Here is a 5,506-nt window from a genome sequence, read left to right on the forward strand (position 1 = left end):
CTTATTATAATTATTTATATTAATATATTTAATATATATTTTATACTTTTAATTTAAAATAAAAAAATTATAATCATAAACACATTTGATATGGATATGGACCTAAATATGTGTTTGGACAAGTTAGATAATGACGATGATGTTTTCAAAGCAGATCAAACAACTTGAACCTGTCAAATTCTAAACAAAATTGCTGTTCAACAGAGCACTCCTTCTATCAAACACCAAAAAATTGTCACCATAACCAAATGATAAAGGAAAGTTAAAATTATTATCAAAGTCATTGTTTCTTGGACTCGGTGCAAAGAGATCCAGGTTCTAATATGTGGTCGAGATAAAGTTATTGCACATTGATATGTTAGGGCTTGTGGAGAGTACCGCGTCGTCACCCGTCGAGGAGAGCACCACGCCGTCATCATACATGGAGGAGTGCACCGGCGATTGAACGCTGCTGACCTACTGTTGCCGTTAGGAAGGGGAGAAAGGGTATGGTGTGTGCGTTGTTGCAGGGGAGAAAGGCTTAGGTGATGCAGGAGCAGGTAGAGTTAGTAGGTTAATTATATTAGTTAATTGTAATAAGGGAATACAAGACTCATATTGTTTAGAATAGTGAACTTTGTGTTATGTATTAGTCCCACATCGTCCAAGTTATGAAGGCTTTTTCTTTTCCCACTAGTATAAATAACTCATGTACCTTTTATTTATGAAATAGAGTTGAAGTTTATTTGAATATGAAATAAGTTGTGCCTATTTTTCTCTAGACTCTTTGAGAGTAAGAGGTGCATCCTTAGCTTAGCCACCAAGGTGGATTTATGGCTATTTTCACCATAGTGGGTTGCTAACCTCGCCAGAATTGGTGAATCTAAACTATGTCTCCATAGTTGGGTTGTTAACCGTAACCCAAACGATGTCCTGGGGTCAGTTTGGTATCAGAGCAAGGTTGGTCCTTGTGGCCTTCACCTTACTTTAGTAGAATTTTATTTGATTTGTGGTGCAGGTATTTGGCGTGAATTTGCTAATGGGATCTTTTGGTGTGGATTCGTCAATGAGATCATCTGTCACAAGTTTTTTCCCGCAAGAGTTCTTTCAACCCATGGAGAATGACGCGGGAGCAAATAGAGTTAATAGGTTAATTATATTAGTTAATTGTAACAAGGGAATACAAGTCCCATATTGTTTAGAATAGTGAACTAACTTTGTGTTATGTATTAGTCCCACATCGTCCAAGTTATGAAGGCTTTTCCTTCTCTCACTAGTATAAATAACTCATGTACCTTTTATTTATGAAATAGAGTTGAAGTTGATTTGAATATGAAATAAGCTGTGCTTATTTTTCTCTAGGCTCTTTGAGAGTAAGAGGTACATCATTGGCTTGGCCATCAAAGTGGGTTTATGGCTATTTTCACCATAGTGGGATTGCTAACCTCGCCAAGATTGGTGAATTTAAACTATGTCACCATAGTGGAGTTGTTAACCTCACTAAGATTGGTGACCCAAACAATGTCCCGGCGTCATTAGGGCTCTTATGTGCATGAAATGGAGCTACTTTAGCACATTTTTTTTTTGTGTTTAAGTTATTTTTTCATTGAAAAAATAATTGGTGGGAATATGATTAAAAATTTTTCTCTAAATTTTTTAATTATAAATAATTTTAGGCAACCTTTTATAAATGTTATTTGTTTAAATTTTTTGACAACTCTTATAAAATATTGTATTTTTATTTAAAAATATTGTCTTAAAATTTTTATTTTGAAACATTTTATAAATGTTGTTTTATATATCAAAAACAACTCTTTTTATGGGTGGCTAAAAATTTTGTTATCTTTGCCTTATTCAAAGGCAATTCATCAAAAATGTTGTCTTTACCTATCTAAGACAATTTTTATTAAATGTTGCTTTGAAAAAGGATTATCTTAGGCCAAAAATGTTGTAGTGAAAACAGTGTTATAATGTCCAATTTTTTGTATGTATGAGTTTAAAGGTGTGCAATGACCACAGAAGATAGTAAAGTGTGATGTAGATGCACAAATCTTTCGTAGAGAAGCAGTACGAGCATCAAACACATCAATTGCTATATATGTTTGTGCAAAATCAAAACCATTATTTATTTTTGGATAGTAAAATATGCTTGTGAGGAGAAAACCAAAAATAAAAATTACTTGTATATGACATTGTAAAAATTAGGGTTAAGTACGATTTTGGTCCGTAACGTAGAGGCCGAAAATTTATTTCGTCCTCGACCTTTTTTTCGCTACAAAATGGTCCCAAAGTTTTAGTTTGTTTTAAAATCGTCATTTGTGCCAAAAAATAAATTTTAAAGACAAGTTTGCCCTTGATGGTTGCTTTCCCTTCATGTCATTCCCGCGAAATCATTTCGCCTTCCCCAAGCAAGTCAGTGTTTGAGAAAACGATTGGTCGCTGAAACGTTTGTGTGAAACCCTACAAAAGCGTTCCTGCGAGGACGATATAGGCTAGTGGTTGAAGGTCGTCCGCTGTTGGTAGCTCGAGCGAGGTTGTTGAAGACCTTCCTGCATTGGTCACTTGCCTTCGTTGCTGCAGATAGCCCTTTTCGAGGTAAGCCTTTTATCCATGCAATGTCGCCTTCGTTGATATAGGTAACTGGTGTAGGGTTTAATCTAGGCCGCGGGAACCTGTGTGTAAGGCTAGGGTTTGTGCTGATTGTTTTTGTTATCGTCGTTATTTGGTTTAGTAACGTATTGTGTTGAATAATAGGGTTGTTTGAGAAGAAGATGGCGCTCTTTAACATAAGGGTGCATCATGGGGGTGCATTCGGATATAAGAACGGTGTCTTCAAGTATTTGAAGGGTCAAGCTACAGTCGTCGAAGACATTGATGGCGATCGGTGGTCTGTGTTTGAGGCATACGAGGAGCTGAGACAGTTTGGATACTTGAAGTCCACCATCGCAGCGTTATGGTACAAAGATCCAAATGCGGATGACTCTGACAGTAACTTGAAGTTGTTGAAAGGTGACTCAGAGGCAATTGAGATGTACAACATAGCCGACTTAAGGGGCTTCATTGATTTGTTTGTGGTACATGAGGTTGGGAATGCTGATGGGTTTTCGGAAGTTAGTTATATTGATGTAGGGGGAGATATTGGAGGCGTCGAGAGTGAAGAATCTAATGGTGGTGGTCCTGAGGTAGTGGTATTTGAAGGAGACCAAGAGAAGACTGATGCTGTTGCCGATGCGGTTGAAACTAAATGTCAAAATAAGGGTATTGGAGTAGAGTTAGGCCAGGAAGGACAGATTGGAGGCGGTGACCATGAAAGTAGTGGCGAAGACAGTAATGACCCAATATACTTGCCATCTAATGAAGAAGGGGATAATGTCAAAGACATCCACTTCACTGACAGTGAGGAGGAGTATGACTATGATAATGGATTTGGTGAAGAAAATTTTGTGCCAAAGGACTCTACTGTGGACAAGGGTAAGAGGGTTGTGACAAGTGATTTGGAGGATGAGGAAGCAGCAGACAATGATGACATGGAGTAGGATCATATTGGAGAACAAGACTTGGGGGCTGATGATGCAGAAGAGGATGCTTATTTTAAGGGGCTGAGGTTTCCAGTCCATAAACTTGAAAAAGACATGAGAAACTAAAAATGGAAGGTGGGAACACTTTATGAATCTAAGAAAGAATTTAAGGACATGGTGGCAGTCTATGCAGTTCAGACAGCTAAGAATATTACATCCAAGAAGTGTGACTTGTTAAGGGTCTGGGCTATCTGTCAAAAAGACTGCCCTTTTTGTCTATATGCACACAAGGTTGGTGAAGAATCAACATGGCAGCTAAGAAGCATGAATCTGCAACATACCTGCATGCAGACACACAGGGTTGGAATTATGCACTCCAAATGGCTAGGCAAGAAGTTTAAGAAGAAAGTGGAATCTAATCCAAGAATCAAGGTAAAGGATCTGGTGGCAAAGGCACACAAAAAATGGAATCTGACTGTGACTAAGGCATGGCAGCGAAAACAAAGAAAAAGGCTTTGAGCCAAATCCAGGGTGCATTTAGGGAGCAGTACAAGAGGATTAACGATTACTGTGGTGAGCTGCTAAGAACAAATCCATGATCATCGGTGATTCTTAAAGTGATTCAATCCCCAGATTTTGCTCAAGAGAGACTGAATCCAAATTTGATGAATTATTGTGTCTTTCAAAGATGTATGCTTTGATGCATGCAAGAAAGGTTTCCAGCACTGCAGACCATTTATTGGCTTAGACGGATGCTTCTTGAAAACTCCTCAAGGAGGATAACTATTGACTGCAATTGGAAGAGACCCAAATGATCAGATTCTTCCAATTGCTTATGTAGTTGTGGAAGCCGAGACAAAGGATTCTTAGATCTGGTTTCTGCGTCATCTTGCCGAGGATTTGGGTCCAGAGAATATTGAAAAATGCACATTTATGTCTGATCAGCAGAAGGTAATGTTACATTTTACACTAAGCTTTTGGTTAAACAAATATAGGTTGTGCTAAATGAAACAATTATGAATGTACTAATCAAATATAACACCCTGGTTAATAATATGAGTGAAAGTTTCAATGCTGTCATAGTAGAGGCAAGAGAAAAACTTATTGTTACCATGTTAGAGGATACTAGGGTATATCTGATGACTAGATGAGCTACCAATAGAGATAGGATTCAGAATTATCAGGGAAACATTATGCCAATAATTAGGAAGAAATTGGAGAAACGAGCAAGTTTAGCTAAGGACTGGAGGCTATACTGGTCAGCTGCTAGTAAATATAAGGTTATGTGTGACTTAGATAAATTTGTTGTGGATTTGGCTGCTGCTGAGTGTTCTTGCAGGAAGTGGCAAATGAGTGGGATTCCATATCCTCATGCCATCAGTTGCATCACCTTCAAAGGCCTTGATTTGGAATCCTATGTGGATGATTGCTACAAGAAGGATGCCTACCTGAAGTGCTACCAGGAGGTCATACACCATGTTAACAGACCGGATCTATGGGAGAGGACTCAGTATGATGATGTCATGCCACCTCCCTATAGGAGGCCAAGCCACAGACCTGTGAAGAAGAGGAACCGAGGGCCTGTAGATGAGGAGAACAGAAGCCAGAATCATCTATCACGGAGGGGTCAAATTCAAAGGTGCTCCAACTGTGGTGCAATGGGACACAAGAAGGGGGGCTGTACAAAGCCTAAAAAGAGGGTATGTAACATTATGTTCTAGGGTTTACTTCATATAATGCTTTCTATAAATTTCATTGCTTGGTTATGTCTCTAACTCTCTGTATAATTCCCATTTCCTTGATAGGCCCAAACCTCACAACAAGTAGGGGGAGCTCCAAAAAGAGGGAAGAAGGATACACCCAACCTGGCCCCTGGTCAAACAGTTCAGACAGGGAGGAAGAAGAAGACTTCAGTATCACTACCCAACCTTCCATCACTACCCAACCTTCCAGTAGTTCAGCCCAAGAAACCAGCACCTCAGCCCAAGAAAGTTTTCACTCAGCCCAAT

This window comes from Arachis ipaensis, chromosome B09 (genome assembly GCF_000816755.2).
Source record: "Arachis ipaensis cultivar K30076 chromosome B09, Araip1.1, whole genome shotgun sequence".
Lineage (NCBI taxonomy): Eukaryota > Viridiplantae > Streptophyta > Magnoliopsida > Fabales > Fabaceae > Arachis > Arachis ipaensis.